This window comes from Talpa occidentalis, unplaced genomic scaffold, assembly GCF_014898055.3.
Source record: "Talpa occidentalis isolate TD23 unplaced genomic scaffold, MPIMG_talOcc4v2.1 talOcc4.2, whole genome shotgun sequence".
Taxonomy (NCBI): domain Eukaryota; kingdom Metazoa; phylum Chordata; class Mammalia; order Eulipotyphla; family Talpidae; genus Talpa; species Talpa occidentalis.
In genome coordinates, this window is record NW_023602073.1 from 136,008,356 (window position 1) to 136,029,336 (window position 20,981).

A 20,981-nucleotide genomic window follows, 5' to 3' on the forward strand; every position below is an offset into this window, starting at 1 on the left:
AGATGCTTGCATCCACTTACCACTCCACTCTTCCGCTTCCCATTAGCCTACATTTTGTTCTGCCATTTTAAGATTTTATGTTGGGCTTGCATTGCTTGTCTATTTCCCTTTTCACCTTCAGACTATCAGCTCTTACTTTTGCAATCAATACTCTGTCCTTTATGAATGGCACAACTCTCCTTCCATCCATGTACAGCTCCTAATCTTTTCTAGAAGATCAGATCACTAAGCCCCCTAAAACTGAGCCTAAAATAACGACAAACAAGTTCTGAGTGAAGGCTTCATAAGTACTTTATGTCATTATGGTTTGATGAAATTATCCCATCTTTCTTCTGTGATCTTTCTATTATCTCACTGAACTTTGCATATACATTTGAAGACTATTTAAATAAATGTTTTATGCACACAGCTCTCCACCTCTTCTGCCACCCCATTCTAAAATAAAAATAAACAAACAAAAAACCTTTTATTACTGCTTGGAAAAAAATATCCTACTACTAGAAAAGATGTCTTTAAGTAGAATACTTAGAAATGCTATCATAAAATATAGAAAACTGTTCTCAGAATATAGTCCTCAGATTGCCTGCACCAGAATTACTGACTTTTTTCTTAAGATTTAAGTTTCCTGTGTCCCACCTTAGTACAGTTGAACCATATTTACAGAAACTAAGAGCATGGATTATTTTAAAAGTTACCTGGGAACCTGTTGAGTAAGATAAAGCTTGAAAGCACTGATCTAAAGAACCGAAGAATGCTTATTGGCAATGCCAGTCCAAGATCTGAAAACCAAGAACTTTCTTTTACTCTCCATCTGCAACATCTACTGAGTTCCACTCTGCACAGCGCTGGATAAATTGAAGTATAAAGAGTTAAATAAAGTGTAAAGGCTGCCTCTGCCCAGGGAGTTTCCATTCCAATTAGGAAGGCAAAATATAGACATATGAAAAGGTCTACAAAATATGCACCCTCAATATTTAGTGAGGGGGGGTATGCAAATCACAGTCCCATGTATGATAGGCAAAGGGCTACTGAGAGGCAGAATGAAGGCTGAGCATGGGAACTCGTAAAGAAAGACTTCAAATCAAGTTGGAGGCAGAGATTTTTGAGTGTCGGTATTTAGAGATGTGGAGGTTGCAAAGGAACATTCAAGATTGAGAAGAGAATATATATCTGTGTATGTACATCATGGATCTTGGTACCAGTCAACACAAAGAGAAAGAGAAGTAGTCCAATGCAGCCTTAATTGAGGAAAAAAAACCTGAGAAATTGATTTGGAGAAAGCTGAAAAGAACCTTTTACAAATATATACTATCTTGTGGCAGTCAGAGGAGTACATCTAGGCCCAGTTTATAGATGAGTAAACAGAATCATTCGAGACCCTTTGCCTAAGCTCTTACTGTCCAACAGACTTGTTCTTTCCTTCCACAGGGGACTTTTTTGTCCAACCTGACACTGCACCCTCCACAGAAAGATCATTAATTACCTAGGCTTCAAAATAGCAAATCATTCAAAACCATCATATTTTTGCCTCTTTCCATTTCCAGAAGCCATAAAATTGTGAATGTTTACATGTGTGTGCCTGGGAGTGTATGTCTGTGTGTGTGCGTAGGTGTGTGTGCATGGGAGTGTGTGCTGGGCATGTGAATGTACATGTATGCAGGAGAGTGAATGGAGGGAATGTCACTGGCTTCATGACCCACTCATTTCTTAATAAAGAGTTACTACATTTTAGTATTCTCATGGATGTTCTAGCTGTTGCATTTTGGTAAATGATGTTGAAAAGAAAATCAAACATGATCATCCAAAATCGTCATGCTGGGTGAGCAATACATATTTGTTCTCACTGAACTGTCCCATCTGAGAGCCACATGTGGCTGTTGAGACTTAAATTTTAAATTAACATTAATAAAATTAAAAACTTGGTTTCTCAAGTGCACCAGTCACATTTCAAGCGCTTCAGAGCCACAGATGATTAGTGGCCACCATGCGGTCAGAGCAAATGCAGGACATTAACATCACAGTGGTCAATTGGTCAGCACTGCTCTAAAGTGTTAGTCTCACTGAAAATACAACTCCAGATGCCAAGGCATACAACAGTTGTTACTTATATAAACACAGGCTAACAACAGTGATCAAACATTTGTCTCTTCCTCTGCTCTTCCCAAGTCCATCCAACAGAAATTCTTATCTTCCTCCACAGAAATCCCTTAAACTTTCTGCTCATATACCTCTCTTCTCAAGGTCGTCTTCCTCTTGGCTTGACAGCTTTGTAGTCATCCATCTGCCTTTAGGTGGTTCCTCAAACTCAGTGGGGTCTTATTCCTTGGAGCACACTCTAACAAGCCAACTCAGTTAGTGTGCCATAAAAACAAGGCTTAATTTTAACAGAAAGATTACTAGAAAGACAAAATTTCTTTTTTTATTTTTTTAAGATTTTTTTTATATTCCCCAAACAGTTGCACCCCCCTTATTTTGACCCCAAGCCCTCCTCTCCCCAACCCCCCCACACACAGTGTGTCTCTGGTTTATAATTGCTTGTTGATTTTGATTTTTTCTCCAATAGAAAGACAAAATTTCTGATAGGAACAGTCAGAAAATAAAACTAGCTATAGAAGGGAGAAAGAAATAAGTCTAAAGCATGCTAAGATTTTGTAATAATTCCTTATTGCTGAACTGGAAATAAGGCTAGTTTTGCACTTTTAGAGGGAGAAAAGTCAAATTATTTTAGAAGTGTGTCTGAAAATGCATTTAGCTGATAGAAATCAGAAGAGCACTGGACCACACATCACTGGCCCTGGACACTGCCATCAGCAGCACAAAGAGACTGGCCCCTCCTCACTGGGCAGGGTGACCAAATCAGTGCTCAGCGTGACCTGAGAGAACGGAACTACATAGCTTAGCTGCAGGTTTTCCCCAAAAAAAATATGTGTCAATTCTGTTCTTATTCATACAATTACAACATCCCCAAAAACTCAGGTCTGGAATCCAAATGAGAACTTCCACTTTCACTCTAAGAACGTCTTCTGGACCACAAAAAAAAAGTAAATTTCCTTCATGTTATCACTTGGATAGTTTCACAGTATCTGAAAATCGACAATACCTGATTTTTTAAAGCCTGTTTGAGAGAGTGAAACCCTAGATGTGTCTATGATAATGGAAAAATATTTAAAAGGGGGGAAGAACACACTCACGCTTATTATTTTCTACTTAGCCAACCTCAGTGCCATTTCCCATACTTATCTAAGGATGGGACACTTTCCTGCAGAAGCCAGAGATACCTCCAGGGCCACCTTAGACCAGAGGGAAAGGCAACTTCACAAGAAATGAAACCAAGCAAAACAATGAGAGCACAACTGATGATAATCAGAGATTCTTGATAAAGACAAAAGGCAGGGCTCTGAGTATGACCTCGGAGGAAGTGAAACTTCAAATCGGCTTCATACGCATCATTTTCCACCAAAGAAGTAACCCACTCTTGCCCCATCCTCACCTTCACCTGCATCTCTGCGCTCACGATCATGGGCTGTCTTCAATGTTAACGTTTTGGATCTCTCAAGTAGCCAAGCAAAAGGCTGACTCTTCAAGATCTTGATGAGTCAAATCCTCAGCAGCAGTGGCACTGCTGTGCATACCTCGCCCACCATAGAAAACCCCCAGACCTTCCCAGACCAAAGCCCTCAACCATTACCAGGCTCTCAGGATATAATAAACAGCACTGAAGATGTGCTCAGATCGTGTGTTCATGCGCAGGCAATGGAATGTGAAGCTAAGATCTGGACTTGGGAGTGAGCCCCTTGATTAGAATCCGGTCTTCACTGCACATCCCTCTGTAGTCAGAGGGCTCACCATTTACCTTCTCGATGCCTCTACTCCTGATCTGCCAACTACAGCTACCACTTTAAGTTGTCCACCAATCCTAAAACAGGTGTTTTTTTTTTCATATTTCAATATTCCTGAAATCAGATTGTGTCTTACTATCAATGGCATCTTTTAATTAATTGGAAGCTTTATTGTTCTTTCTTAGAAGGGCAAATGAAGGGCCATTTTACAATTAAGGGAATCTTAGCATCTCTGAGGCACAGTAGAACCTACTTCATAAGACTTTGGTGAAGATTAAATCAGTTGATGGAGTTTAAATATTTAGAACAGTGCTAGGCCCTGAGTAAGACACTCAATTATTATTAGTTATTCTAATTAAATACATGACTTTGAAAATGAATGCAGTCATAAGATATAATCCTGTGTGTTTAAATGGTGATGAATGCAAAGGTGTTGGGGGAAAAAGGGAATGATATGCCTAATCAAAACCTGATTTATCCCAACCATTGTCACCATGTCTGGCACAGAGTAAATTCTCAGCAAATAACTACTGACAGCATCAACTGAAGCTAAAATCCAAGCCTGTTCATGTCCCAAAGCCTCCCCTCAATACACAAAATATTTACATAAAGAGCACCCAGTAAGTACATAACTTCTTACAGCCAAATTACCTGTAAGAGAGTTTTACTTTACTAATGTGGGTAAGATTTTCTAGATCAAGACTTTGTGCAAGTTTTCTCTTCCTGCAATGCCCTTTCTACCTCAATTTTTGTATCCTTAATCCCATCTGTCAGGGTCCCACCAAATTCCATTTCATGTATGAACATTTCCCCCATCTTATCCTCTCCCATTTGGCCTTCTTGCTATACCTACACATTTCATTCAGCTCGTGGTCATTACATAGTTTATTTGTACCTTACCTTACTTTATTTGTCATTACATACTTTATTTGTACCTTACTGGATGGAATGATATTATCTTGTATGAAAATAATGTGTAAGAATGGAAACTGCGCCTTGTCATTGCCTCCCCTGAAGGCCTTGCAGAGAGGCAGGCTTTTTGCATCCTCTCGCTGTGCGTTGAATTGTGTCTCCTCCAAAAAAGATAGATTGAAGACTTAACCACAACACCTCCGAATGTCACCTTATTTGGAAATAGACTATAGCAGATATAATGAGTTAAAATGAGGCTCTGCTACTCCAATGTGATTGGCGTTCTTGTGAGAAGACAGCTACACACAAACAGAGCCACAGGGAGTAGGCCATGTGCAGATGGACGTGTAGACTGGAGCACTGCCACTATCATTCAAGGACACAGAGGGCCAGCACCAGAAGCAGGAGAGCGGCATGGAACAGATTCTTCCTCAAAACCCTCAGAAGCAAGCAACTCCACGGACACTTTGATTTCAGGCTTCTAACATCCCAGATTGTGAGAAAATTAATTTCTGTTGTCTTCAGCCTTCTAGTTTGTGGTCCACTAGAAAACCAACCTCTGTCCTCTCATTAGATGCAGACACTGGACCGACTCTTTACTGCTGTCCTTCTTCTCCAGCTAACCTCCTCAGTTTGTTAGCACACTCGCTCCATTCCATCAGGCCTTTAAAAGCTAGAGTTTCTCCAGGTCAGCCCCAAACCCTCTCTCCTTCTCATACTACACATTCTCCATTATACCTTCACCTACCTGATTCTATTACGATTCATATGCTAATGGATCCCAAATTCTTATCTCTAGTCTATCCTTCTCTAGATGCACATGTTCAACTATGCATTTGGTATCTCCACATAGATCATTCAAACTCACTTCAAACTCAACAAGACCAAGAGCAAAAGTCAACATTCCCTTAAACTAGGCATATCTACAGTGACTCTCATCCCAGTGAACAGCGGCTCCTCCCTTTGGGTGCACAGAACACACACAGGATTCATTCTTGAGACTGAGGCAAATGCTTCGCAAAGGGGAATACCGTGCCCTATTTTGCTCCACTGTATCCCCAGCTCTTGGGAGTGTGCCAGGTACATAACAGATACTCCATAAATATTTGTTATATAATATAATGACAGGTATGCAAGCATTATATATGTGTTGAAAGAAGCTATTATGTTTTAAATGCCTATCATACTGTAATACAAATTCTTTCTTTAGAAAGGTATTTACAATATTTTTAAATTTCCCAGAAACTTTTACTCTAACATAATGACATACAATTAATGTTATAGGCAGTAGGTTAGGTTAACTCAATTTTAAATAGATTTCTTCTAATATGGTGTTGTTAATATTTATGCTGCATTCAATGATAACTTATGTCACTGAAAATTCAAATCTGATTAGCTGGAAACTTCTTTCCTATCCTTAGTTAATAGTCCATGTATGAGTAAGTTAAATAACACTTTTACATGCGATATACTGTTGGTTTTTATCATCAATTCCTCCTTCACCAGGATTGTCAATTTACTTGATATAAAAATAAAATATGCCAGTAATAGAAAAATAAAGCAATGATATAACATCATCAAAATGTAAGAGTCACTTACTCAGCCCAGACCTGTGACAACAGGTCTCAATTTCTCTCAAATTTTTCTGAGTGCCTGTCCACCAGCTGCCGTAAACCATGGACCTGGATTGTATAACAGACAACATGGCTGTGCAATATCCCCAAAATAACATCTGTACACATCAGACAAATTCTATTTCTCAAGTAGCTTCACAAACTCAAAACCACCATGGCTTCCTATAATTTCTAGAATTTTATCAGTAGCAACAACAGTGCTAGCAATGAAATGAAACTACAATAGTCCCTCTACTTCCCTTCTCAGTACCTTCTTCCTTCAACCCCCTTCTGTTTTTTTCTGTTAAACATACTTAGAGCTAAAACTGCAACAGAACCCCAAAGTTTTCATGAATAGAAATGCTAATTCCTTCTAGCTACATCATTCTGGGCCTTACTCCCTACCTGGTCTTCTTATTTTTTAATGCAGTTTTGAATTTACATGCTACTAAGAAAACCCTACTAAAGTATTAACAGACTAGCAACCTCCTAACTATATAGCATTGGATTTTAACTCTGCAGTTCTGTGGCAGGTTCAGAATTGTCTCCCAAGATTCATGCAGATGAGGTCATGCCCAGCTGACCTCTTTGGAACACAATACCCTCAAGTACAGCTGCAAAAATAGAGCACTCTATAAAGACTTCTTATTCACCCATAAACATAATGTTCAATCATTTTTAGAGAAGTAACACATTCATATAATTATAGAAATACAAAGTGGAATAAATGAATGAAAGAGTCTTAATTCATATAACGGTATTTTCCCATTACCAAGCAATGTAAAAATCAAAGTTGGACACATACAGTTTCCAAAAATTTGGAAAACAGTGATGACACAAAAGCAATTTAAGAGAGAACCTGAAGTCTCAGATTAAATCAGTCACACCATGATTTCCAAAAAATATATAAACATCTATAATTAATATAAACAGGTATGATTAATATGTATAATTAATAAATATATAATTAATATATAAACATCTATAATTATATATACTGTACTTTTAATTCATACAATTTATAGATTGTTTTATGTTTAAAACATTTCCTTCCACTGCTTTGATTTGAATGTCAACCGTCCACCCACAACTCTTAGATTAATGACACTGTCATTCACTTACACTGGCTTTCTTTATCCCAGTGTATTGTCAGTGTGTTTTATTTTAAGACTATAAAAACACAAGCAAAAATTATAAAGACCTTTAAACCACAGCACCTCAATTCTCCTTTTTACAGGAGATGTTATCTAAATAAAGTCAATATAATAAAAATGAGAAGACAATGCTGTTAAATGCCTTTCATATGACATATCTAAGATATCTTCTTATTCCTGATAATAGTAGTTTTCTTCACCAATTAAAACTTTACACTTTAATATTTGATTCAAACTGTTCTTTAAAAATTAAAAAGTGAACTCTGCTACATTCTTATTTGTAAGGTCAGGAATAAGCCTGAACTTACAGGCTTAGGAACCTTAGCCATAAAGTCAGGAACCTTCAATGAATATCTTCTAAGTAAATCTATTTCCAGAGTAATCTGCTCACATACAGGTCTTGAATCACACTACTTTTAAAGAATTCATAATACAGTTTATAGTATAGACAAGTTTATCATTATCCCAAAGACCTACTTTTATAAATATCTTCTTACTTATCTTCTACAAATAAGTCCATATTCAAATCTGTAAAGCTTCAGGAAATAACATGTAATATACATCGTCTATAAAGAATAGTTAAAGTATAATTTTAAAATATAATTATAGCTATTTAAAAAATATCTTTACATACTTCCCACTCTGTTCCTTTCACGTTTGGAGTGATTAGTCTCAAGTAATATTAATAAATTGTAAATGAATACATGCCAACTCAACTAATATTAATAATAAGGAATTTAGTTCTCATTGGAGGCAGAATGTCTCAAAGAATTACCTATTCACAAGTTGTAACCACAGGGATTAAAAAATAAACTACATATTCTTTATTCTTTGTTAAAAATGAAGAATTATCTAACAACAGTTTTATGTCCTTAGACATAAATATGCTTTTTAAAACTATTGCTATAGCAGGGAAGTTCATTTCCTCATGTAAAGTTATCCAGTTCACTGTAAAGATACAATGGTTCAATCTTTCCATATGCCCAGCACACATTTCCTTTCACATTCATTTCATCTCCAAAGATAAGAATTATAGTTCCATTTTGCATAACTGCTACAGAAGGTCACAGAGATACAGCTAAAAAGAAAGTCACACACATAAGAATAATGTCCCTTTTGTCATATTCTCCTACTTATTGTCACTTAGTTATCTTGGTATCTTCTACACCCTGACTTCCAAAGGTCACGGCACTCAGAGCTGGCCTTCATCCAATGCCTCTCCACTTTCCTGGGGTGTCCCCGGGGTGCTCTACTCTGGCACTATCCAGATAACTAGCCTGAGTTTTAGATCACCATCCCCCACAAACAAAGACCCATGATCCCAACCAGCAAAAGAGCTCCTTTGGCTACTCCCTAACTACCAAGAAACAAACTCCCAAATACCTCTTAAACTTCAAGAATTTACATGCTCGATTGTACTTTGAAGCAAAGGAAGAACAAACTTTCTTTGGAATTAAAAATAAAAGAAACCTACTTTCAACAGGGGGAAAAAACTAGATTTATCAATCTCAATAAAGAAATACTCATTCATCTCTTTTCACTTATTCATTCCTTTATTCACCCATTTATCCAGTTATTGTATCTTGAGCTATAGTGATGGAGCAAGAGGTGTAATGTGGTGAAGGGTTGGATTGCAATTCAGACCACCTCATAAACTCAAGCTCCAAAACACACCTGCTCTGTGACCTTGGACAAGACATTCAATCTCTCTGTTCTTCAGTTTTCTTATCTTTAAAATGAGAAGACACATTGTTACCCCTCCTAAGTGGATAAAGATTTTTTTTAAAGATTTATTTATTTTTACAAGAACTGGGGTACAGGCCAGAGGCGCGGGAGGATGAGAGGATTCACCAGAGACAGAGTGGGGAGCAGAACAAGCAGAAGACTGAAAACACTGCTGAGGGGAGCAGTGGGAGAGACAGGAGAGGTCTGCTGCACCATGTGGGTATCTCTCTGGCCCGCTGGCAGGAATTGAACCTGCGTTGCAGAGGCTGTAGACAGCTCCACAGCACTGTACTCAACCCACTGTGCCACCAGGGAGGCCCAGAGGATAAAGATTTTAAGATATGGCACAATGAAATGTAAGGTTTAGGGTAACACATGGAAAATGCCTGCATCAAAGCTTGGCATGCAATCATTTTTTTTCTTAATTACCGCTATGAACTAAAAACTTGATCAGGCTCCGAAATTACAGTGATAAATGAGGCTCTGTTGACGTCTCCCTACTGAAAATTTCAATCTTGGGTGGCCATGAACTAATTTCCAACCAGTGGTTTATCTTAATCTAAAAGTATTAGAGAGAAATGGACTGTATGACTTCCTCTGATAATTAGAAGACCTGACCCTCTTTTAGTCAGAAACTTCTGTGTCTAAATTCAACAATAGAAAGACTTGGATAATCATTCATATTAAATAGCAAATGAGAGATAAAAATAAACATCAGCCATGTTCTAAATACAAAATCACTCTTCAGTTCTTCTCTTACTTTAACTCTCCATGCATCCTGGTATTGAAGTTCACAGCCTCCTTGGGGAAACTCTTGACTCACCTGGCATCTAAGATATGACTTCCCAGGCCTCCCTGGTGGCACAGCGGGTTGAGCACCATGCTGTGAAGCTGTCCGCAGTCTCTGCAGGGCAGGTTTGATTCCAGGCCTGCCAGGGGAGCAGCCCACATGGCCCTGTCTTGCCCGCTGCTCCCCTCAGCAGTGTATTTCAGTCAGTCTGCCTGTTCTGCTCCCCACTCTGCCTCTGGTAAATCCTCTCATCCTCCCGCACCTCTGGCCTGTACCCAACTCTTGTGTAGAAATAAATAAATCTTTAAAAAAAATAAGATATGACTTCCCTGGTTTACCTCCTATACCTCTCTGTTCCCCATATTCATGGTCCAGCCTCACCTTTCATCACCATCTTACTTTTCATGATTTCCCATAATTCTTGAAACTCCATAGTAAACTACTTAAATTCCCCAAACTCCTCAGGCACTCTCAAACCCTCAAACAACTGTCCTGGACACCTACTGATCCCTCCAAAAGGCAGCTGAGGGGCTGTTCCATTTCACCTCTCCCTCAAGGAGAGCTCAGAGTTCTTTTGAGATTTGTCATTCCCCTCTACTTCCATCCACTCTTGGACCTATTCCACAACACCCTCATCCTTGTTTTATAAGCCCATTCCCTCTTTACACCATGATGTCTTTGAGTTTAGTGATACAAGCATTCCATTAATATTTCATAATATGTCAGTAACATAAATAAATAACTAAACAGACTTTTTATAATTGTCTCTTACCTGGCATGTATTGAGTGCTTTCTGTAGACTAGGAATTTTACATGTTTTCATTCATCTCATCCATGCAAGAGTTTGAGGTCTGTTTTAGGAAGTGTCCCTGTTGTAAAGATGAGGAAAAGTAAAGCTAAGCAAAATGATGTAACCTGCCCAAAGTCACACAACTAGAAAGTGACTGAGGCAGCAATCAGACTCAGGCAGCCCACCCTGAAACTCACAATCTCAGACACACTCTATACTATTTCTTTCCCAGCCTTAAACCTGATTAAGCAACAGAACTGACTCAACGAGAATGATGAAATTTATATCCCTGGAGAGCCTTAAATATAGATTTTTTTTTTAAAGACTGACTTGTCCCTGGAGACCAAGGACCAGATGACCACAACAAATTCCTTCCACTACTATTAGCCTTCTTTTATTATTTTGCATGCTCATTTGCATTCTGCAATAAAACAAAGATATATTTTATGTAAATTTAACATATTATCAGTAAATCAATAACTACAAATAAATACGCCATCAATATCAGGGAGAAATATTTAATAGTCAAATAAACACAAACCAAAATAGAACTGAAGTTATAAAGATAAAAATAAGATAGAGCTAATGCTACTTATTATATTTCCCATTTTCTAAGCATCAGTGTCCCACCTTCTATCAACCTTCTTACTCAGCTTGACTCAACCCAGAGGTTATACTGAACACTTTAGAGAAGTCTTTTTTTTTTAAGGCATCCCATTTGATTCCGAATAATGTTCCAGCTGAGATGCTTCATTGGGTGGAACCCAAAAACAGTCTATTTTTCATTTCCTTGTGCCTAAGAGACACAAGGAAACTATGGCTCACAATCAAGCCTAAGTGTTCCAGAGTAAAATCCTATAGTCAAGTCATATGCTTTGTCACAAATATCTACTGAACACCAACATCAGCTACTTAATTGGTAGCAACTAATGCAAAACCAAAAGGCAAAGCCCCTTATTGAAAAACTAAGAATTCCAAGAGAACAGCAGAGCCTCACGCCAAGCTGACAGTCCCTCTGAACTTGGGGTCCCGTGGGACTGCTTGGGTCACACACCTGCCCTTGAAGCTGGCCTTGCTGACCCCTCAATTTTGTGCCATGCACCAAGGCATTGGAAGCACAGCAATGGCCTTTAACCCATAATCCAATTTCCAGAAGGATCCTACCACCTAATCAAAGATCCTATTAGGGAGTGAACAATCAAGTACAAATAATGCTTGAGAGCTTAAAGAATCCCTAGTCTCAAACTACCACATAGATTCTTAGGGTTAAATGCTAATTTTAAAAAAAAAGGATTTAAATTCAAGTGTGTTCCTTTTAGCTTCACTAAAAGTCAGTCTTCTTTTGTAAATCAACAGGTCAATAAGCTTTTTTCAAAATGACTCTCATTAGATGGAAAAGAAGGGCTGTGAATGAAAGCACTCAGGATGGCATTATTACGACATCTTAGAATTCTTTCAACATTTTTCAACTCACTAAGTGCCTATTGTGCACCTCCTGTCTGTTTACATTTCACTGAAACATCAAATAATATCTCACATTTGCCAGATTCAAACTACATACCACAAAGAAGATTCTAAAATTATGGCCCGGGAACATGAAATAGCATCTGAAATATGAGATCGTGGGATCATCTTCTTAATTTCTTCCTTCAGCACCTGTGCCCCGGGCACTCACCCCTGGTGGGGCACCATCCTGGCCATTAAGAATTGAGTGAGGACAACAGATTTTACCTTTGTACAGTTCATTGGGAAAAGGAAATTAGAAAATCAATACTTGTGAAAATACTCTTTTAAGATATTTCGAGTTATGATTTCAAGATGTAATGGAGGCTTACATGTACTCTCAGATTTTCCTCCAAAAAACCCTCAATTCTTAACTGAGAACTAAAAGATATTCTTCTGATTCACTCTAATCAGAACTGTAATTTTGGTCAATGTGAAGGAACACAATTCTTCTGCAGCATAAAAAGTGGAACATGTCCCCATGTATTCATAACTCATAAGTGAATCAAATTACATGTTTGCGTCACAATTATAGATGAGGCGTGGGATTTCAGTTAATATTCTAAAAATTCAGGTTCTGTGTACAATCCACCAGAACTCCTCACAAAGTGGTTTTCATAAAACAGTGTGCTAATCTCCTGGCTGTTTTAAGATTTAATTAATGTGTCTAAGGATGCTACTTAGTACCTCCAATGAGATGCTGCATAAAAACAGAGTTTTTGTTAATACAGATCTGTAGTAATTGATCCTTATATTAATTCTGCTAAACAAATATTTTCCTAACACTGGTGCTACAAATGAATAAGCTGATTTTTCAAGCAGTTAAGTCTTACTATAAAGCAAATAAACATAGTGCAGGGACCACAACTAAAGCCACAGAAGATGAAACTAACAAACATCCATTCTCACAGTTTTCCTTTTTATAGCAGACGTACCTTTTGAAAATGTCACTATAGGAGGAGAAATGGAAAGAGGATTTTATAAGGGGGGAAAAAAAACCTTAACATTGCCTTAACAGCGCTTTCCAGTTTACTAAACATTTTCATTCAAGCCATTCTATCAATCCATGTAACTATTGCAAGTGTACTATTATATATATATATATATATATATATATATATAAGTTACCTTTTGTATACATATACATATATAAAATGGTATCTACTCTCTTTGACATAATACCCAGCAGCCACCACTTCCCCTCTATTCTTAACCTCTAACTCTATTTCCTCTACTAGGTCACTGAGAATATTCGGCACAAATATTTTTGTGCATTTCATAATCAAATAAGAGTTCTACCATAAACTGAGTCAGACTCAGATGATAAAAAATAAACAACAACAACAAAAAAAACCCAGAATCTCTGTATTATATTCCGTCACTACAGAAAGAAAAAGGCCACCTAAAAAAGATATGCTTTTTAAAAATCTATAGCTCCTATTCCAAATATACTCAAATAACCTTTAATTTCTTTATTGCATAAATCAGCAAAATGTTTTCCAAGGGAAAAAACATTATGCTATATACACAACTACTGATTCTGCAAGGCCATTCTTTAAAAAGGAAATACTTAGGCAAAATTATAAAAACATAGGTGAGTGATTAGCTTTATGACTTGCTTGAACTTAAACATGTAAACGGTGTACGCACCAATTTAGAAATTTTTTTCTAGGTTTACTATGTACTACTAAATAGTGCTTCCATCTATTAAAACCTTTCTGTCAAGCCCTGGATATAAGAAACCTTAGCAGACCTCCCTGTGAACTTTGGCATTTTGGCTGTGTGGCCAGAGAAACAATCTATGTTACAGAGCCTATTCCTGAGTCAAGCCGAGAAGTAGCCTCAAGCATGACTGGCTCGCTGATGTTATTCTTCTTCAGTATGTTCCGAGCTATAGGAAACATACAAGTTTCGTGTGAATAAATTATAGATTTATTCTTACTAAACACTGAAAATGTAACTTAAAATATCCTTCATGCAAATTAAACTGTTTTTTTTTTCCTATTAAGAAGCCTGAATTTACTTGTTTGGCCTCAATTTTTTAAATCTACTTATACAAAAATGAATATCTGGAAAATAGGAGAAACCCGTTTATGATGTGTGCATAGGAAACCCAGGGCCACAGTTCTGAAATTCATAAGACTGTATTTTTTAAAAGAAGATTCAAGATTCACCATCTCAAGAACGATTAAAATCATAAACACTAAGAGAAATTTCCCTGCAATGAGTCTGCCTCCGAGTGTGTAACGGTGTCGTGTTTGTGCCTGGCACTAAACATTCATTGCACTGTTTCCACAACAAAGTGAAAAGGTGACAGTTTGCAGGAGGGTTGAACAAGAGGTTTCCTGTCAGGGCTTTGTGAAAAGGAGAGTGTACATTCTGTCAAGGCGATGAAAAAATCTACTCCAGCCCCCTCTGTAGTCAGCATTATTCAGCATTCTGTGGCCCCAGTTTCAGGAGCCAGCCCATGCTCTCGGCCCACCTGACCCGGCGCGCTCTCCACCACGCATGTGATGTGGTCTCCCCCACACACACACCCCCACACCTCACCCCACACCCCACACCCCACCCCGGGCCAGCGATCACCCGGCCGCCGGGTCTTCTCCGCCCTGTGGAGTCCCCCGGCGAGCTGGGGAGACCGAACCTGTGCAAAGCAAAAGAGCCCTGGGCTACAGGTTCCTGCCCCGGGGCGCGGCCCCCACCCCCGGGAGCAGCCAGGGGGCGGGCGCTGGCAGCCTCGCAGCCGGGGAGCACAGGTCCGCGCCGCGGCCCCGAAACTAGGTCTCCGCCGGCGCTGCGGCGGCCGCCGGGAGAAGCGAGCCCCACTTTCTCCGGGCAGGAAGGGGGGAGGCTGAGAGCATTTCCTGTTGTGCAGCTAAAACAAGCGGAGACGTCATCCACTCACACTCCCCCGGGCGTCAGAGGACCCGGGACCAAAGTTCAACCCCTTCCAGGGGGGTGCGCGGCGTGGCCGGGACTCCCCGCCCTGCAAGGACGCCCCGCGCCGGGTGCCCGCGCTGCCCCGTGCAGGGGCGCGGCTGAGCCACCCCGATCCGCCCGGCGTTTGCAAGCGGGGAGTCGTTTCTCCTCCCGGGGCTAACCAGGCTTGGCAGCTCCCGCGCTCCGCAGTTGGCTGAGGGCTGGGGCTGCCCATCCCCAGATAATTTCCCCAGAGTGAGGGAAAGGCGTGTGTTTCCAGGTGCTTAAAGGAAGCAATTTCCTCGAGTCAAGTTTCTTAGTTTAATTTTTAACGTAATTTATTTCCACTCGGAAATGTCATGGGATTATTTTTAAATAATCAAAAGTGATTATTTTATTTTTTTTAGATTTATTTATTTATTTATGCAAGCACTGGGTACAGGCAGAAGCGCGGGAGGGTGAGAGAATTCACCAGAGCCAGAGCGGGGAGCAGAGCAGGCAGAAGGACCGAAGGACACTGCTGAGGGGAGCAGCGGGCGGCAGGAGAGGTCTGCGCGCCATGTGGGACCCTCCTCCGGGGGCCGGGGAGCAGCCGGGGATCGAACCGGCGCTGCAGAGGCTGCAGGGAGCTTTGCAACCCAGCGCGCTCAACCGCTGCGCCACCGGGGAGGCCCAAAAGTGATTATTTTAAATATTCATAAGTGAAAAGCATTTCACTGGTTTTCTAGCTCCTACATGGGGATCAGTTTCAAATAACTGTAGGATGTGACAGGGTAGAGGACATTTCTAGGCTCCACAGCTCCAGTGAGGTCAAAGGCAAGAAGGTACCTTAAACGCTTTTTCTATGTTTTCATCATTAAAACGCCTATCACACAACACATGAAGTCCTTTTATTGATTAGATCTTTAACTCATCTGTCAAATGGGTAATAAAATGAGAGTCTATAGAATCATTTCAATCTTGTGCTGCAGCCATTTTAGTAGCAAATAAAACTTTTGGTGAGAATGTTTTAAAATGAATTTACCCATTCATGTAAAAATAATGATTTTTAAAGTTTCCTTTATCTTCAATTTCCAGTTTTCTGCCTTCACACCATCAAGCAAATTTTATACCATCCATCAAATTATAATAATTAATTAATATAATTCTAGAGAAGCAGCCACTTAAAAATACTACTTAGACCTATCACCATTAGGCATTGTATAATCATTTTTTAGTAAAAAACTGAAAGAGCTTAATTTCAGGCTGTCAAAAACATTCTTTGACTACAAAATAATTTATAAATTCTGTTCTTTTCATGTTAATGTTATAGATGTTACATTGTGCCAACATCTCTAACTAAGCAATTTCAGACTAAGCAATTCTGTTTCACATTGGGACATGAAATGAAAATATTTAGGATTGCACCAAATGAAAACTATGGACTTAGGGTGATAACGACTTGTCAATGGAGGTTCAGCAACTGTACCAAAGGTGCACTGCATTGATGGACTGTGATGTCAGGGAGGCTGAAGCCATGTGGGGGCAGGGAGTACATGGGAAACCTCTGACCCACTCACTTTTGCTGTGAACCTAAAACTGTTCTCTTAAAAAGTCTGTTTTTAATAATGTGTTACAAGTATCATGATATTTAAAATGTGTACTACATTGTAACCTACAGAGTCACAAGTAAATTAAGAATTAACAAATCCTCATCTTGTTTTCATGAAGCTTTTTTAATGAACTGAAATAAAAGTTTATATTTAAAATGTAAGTTTTTTATATTTTAAATATAATTTTAAATTAAAGACTTCAGAATTTAATACATGTTAGTTGTCCTTTCCAGTCACTTATTTCCTAAGGGTATTTAATTAATAAAATGTTAATTTTAAAGGTAACCTTAGCTTCCATTCAAAGTGATTCAAAGTCTCTGAGTACTTTTTTGTTGTCTTATTTTCTGAAGATGTGAATAACACAAGTGACTCTTTATCATATAGTAATATCTTAAACTTGCATAGCTGATTAGAATTTGACATTTTTTGCGTATTTCCTACATTCCTTTTTATGAAGAAATAGGCTCATTGAAGAGAGGACTAGCATCAATGTATGGATATCAGGTAGGGTCCTTATTGGAAAGGCACCCCAAACCCTTCCCATACTCACACTCGGAACTCCAAATTACAGCCACCCCTTGGGTACTCAGAGTATACGCTATGGACTACTTGCGTAGCCAGTGCCTCTGCCTGAGAGTGCTGAGAGGCACCGATGGAATAATTGCATCTTACTAATTTATTCAGTTAGCTTGAACGAATATAGCAATTTGTAAACGACATTTGTGAGGCTCCCAAACTGCCCCAAAGTATTCTTTTTAAAAAAAAATATTTTTTAAAAAAAGATTTATTTATTTTCATACAAGAGCTGGGGTACAGGCCAGAGGCACCAGAGGGTGAGAGGATTCAGCAGAGACAGAGCAGAGTGCAGAACAGGCAGACAACAGAAATACACTGCTGAGGGGAGCAGCGGGCATGACAGGAGAGGTCTGCCACACCATGTGGGATTATCACCAGCCAGCGGGGATCGAACCAGCACTGCAGAGGCTGCGGACAGCTTCACAGCACGGCGCTCAACCCGCTGTGCCACCGGGGAGGCCCTGCACCAAAGTATTCTTAATGGTGAAAATGATTCCTCCATGTCCAACCCTGGGAAATATGGCTGTAGTTATCTGGGGTGATGTCACACCAACTTCTGTCATTGTCTTTCCCCCTGCCTCTATATCAATCATCATTGTATCCATTATATCTCTGCAATGACCCTTGTGATTTTGATTAAAAAATATTTTTATTTATTCCTTCAAATCACCCATTAATGATACACAATTAACATGGCACATACTTACAAAAATTAGTGGATATTAATAAATTGTGATGGTTGAGGTTAAGGAGAAGAATGAAATAAGGTGCTAGAATGGATGGTGGTTCGGAAAAAATAAAAATAAATAAATAGAAACACTCTACAAACCGCAAGTGACTGCACAAATGCTGTCTAAGTTCACTGAAGTTTTTTTCAAGTTCAAGTGTAGGCCTTTCCAATTAATTGGTGATGGCATTTAGAAAGAACAAAAGAGGGATAACTAAAAATTAATCCTATTTCATAATCCTAATTACAGACAAAACAAAATCACGATTACCATAAAATTATTACAGGCCAAGGATATAAAGACTAGTATCTAGTGATAAGTCAACTTGTAAATAATAATAATTGAAAATATAAACCATAATAATAATAATGAGTTATTCAGGTTCCTGGTGCTATTTTCAAATGCATCCCAATACCATAAAGTAGAACAAATAGGATGTCGGGATAAAAGGATATTTTGCAGGCTAGCATATTTTAAGCTTTCTCTTCAGAAACTACCAGAAGAACATTTAAATGCTCCAACCTGGTGCTTTAAAGTACAGTATAATACTGCACGATTCCAACCTAACACAATATACTAGTATTTCATTCAATGAAAAGGATTGAGACTCGAAGTTTTCCAAGTTAATCTTTTTAAAACTCATTATTTTTTCAGGATTAGTTTCATTTACAATATGCGAGTAAAAGTAAATAACTGCAGTAATTATTTGGGTTTCCATGTTTCTGAGATCCCAGTTCTCTACCACAAGAACCTCCATATTTTCTTTGAATCTGAATAGTCTGATATAACCTTACTGTGAGAGGATGACTTATCTCCAAGCTGGCATCCTTAAAAATATTCAAAGTATACTAAGATTTTATTCTTTTCTCATAACATCCAATTCTCCAGTGAGCGTTCACCAATCATTTGTTTTTCAGAAAACTGGCTCCCAAGATTTGCAATGACAAAATCTTCAATTTTCTCTTCTTTCTCAGGTCCGTATCTTATCTCCACTGCACTGGGTAGGGCTGCATTGCTCTACTAGAACCAGTGCTTTCCCAAATCAAGATTAGCTCTAAAGTAAATATCTGAAGCACAGTCCAATAAATGCACAACTCACTGAAAGAACAGGAAAGTACAGGAATGTAGAAATGCAACACACACACACACAAATAAACCTATCACCCACATGCTTCACAATCTTTGGTTCTAGTAACATCCATTTTTCTACTTCAGCCGAATACCAAGTCTCATGATGTTATTTTTCTTAAAAACTGTCCCCCAAATGACAACCTTCTCTTTATTAAATGCACAGATTACAAATTACTAGTGTCCTGATCCCTTCAAGGTTGGGTAAGTATACAAAGTACAGCAGAGTACAAAGATAGTCATCCAGACAGTCCCAAGATCTACAGGTGGCTTACCCACTGCTATTCCCTTCTCAAGACAATAACAAGATAAGGCATTATCTTTCATGTTCTAGGTAAAAGTGAGTTTATTCTTCAAATGGGAATATATTTATATAGCTTGAGTGTTTAAGAGCACATTTTTCAGCCTCCAATGAATATTTAATATGTCAAAACAGGTTTTTGATAAAGTCTAAATAATAGTAAGTGCTCAATGGCCTATAATCAAGCATGCTATTGAAACATCAGTGTTCCCACATGCATTAAAGTGAAATTAAAAATTAATGAACTGTATAAATTATTTTGTTACAATACAGTATTTTAGTTTCATTCCTAACCTCTCACAAAGTCCTGTGCTCTTCTCCAGAGATTCAAAGTATGACTAGAGCTAAGTCTAAAATAAGTTACTTTCCACGGTGGCTAAGAGCTCCCAAATCAAAGTACCCACTCAGGAAATGATAACATTTGTTTGCATCGCATATATTACTGTCTCAGTTATTGTCTATTATGTCCCTTCTGCATAAGGGTACGTTTGTTCTATAAAATTTGTGCCCATTTAGGTAATCACCCTCTTACTATTCATTTTGTGGATTAATAAGCAATTTGTACAGGAAATTAAAAGGGTTTCTCATAGATAATAAAAGTAATCTAGATCTAAAATCTAGACTATTTTTCAAAATTTGTAATTGAGATACAACAAAAACATATGGTACATGCTACAAGGTATTATACAGATGAGGTTCTTATAAGGAATACACCACCATGAAAGTACTTCCCAACATTCTAGATCCCCATACTTGATTAACAGAAAATATAAATTGAAGAAGTTAATATATACTAAAGTAGTAACCATGTGAGCTAATCTCCATGTCAGTAAGCATGTCATTTATGTGATCAAATGTGGGAGGTAGAAAAGGTGCAAATAACTGGCACAGGTATCAGTACACCAATATGTCTACCAACAGGAAATATTTTTTTTACGTTACTTTTATGATCTAAGTCATTATCCTTGGGATTATTAGGCTTCTAGGATAAAGCTACTAATACAGTAGTCCCCCCTTATCTGCGGTTTCACTTTCCTCAGTTTCAGTTACCCACGGTCAACTGTGGTCAACCTCAGTCCGAAAATATTACGTACAATAAAATATTTTGAAAGAGAGAAAGAGACCACATTCACACATAACTTTTATTACAGTATAGTATTGTGTTTGCTCTATTTAATTATTAGTTCTGGTTATGAACCTCTTATTTTGTGTGTATGTGTGTGTGTGTGTGTGTATCTACCATAGGTATGTATGTATAGGAGAAAACAGTATATATAGGGCATGCTATTATCTGGAAATTCAGACATCCACTAGAGTCTCTGAACATGCCACGCACAGATAAGGGGACTACTGTAAGAATATACTAATTCAAAGTATCATATATGTCATATTATATAAAAACATTCCAATT

At 38.4% G+C, this 20,981-nt stretch overlaps 1 protein-coding gene across 19 annotated transcripts in view; it reads right to left on the reverse strand.

The window, feature by feature from the left end:
* HIVEP2 (HIVEP zinc finger 2) overlaps positions 1–20,981 on the reverse strand; it is a 186,721-nt gene that overhangs the window by 151,003 nt on the left and 14,737 nt on the right. For 8 of the 19 annotated variants that reach the window (XM_054697877.1, XM_054697891.1, XM_054697875.1 and 5 more), the window contains exon 2: positions 10,806–10,902. The exons of 8 other annotated variants lie outside the window; for them this stretch is intronic. The gene's annotated coding sequence lies outside the window, so the exon portion shown is untranslated. Of the gene's footprint in view, positions 1–2,228; positions 2,443–6,350; positions 6,434–10,805; positions 10,903–20,981 lie in introns of those variants that run through there. 3 more of the 19 variants (XM_054697879.1, XM_054697878.1, XM_054697884.1) reach the window with 2 other exon arrangements.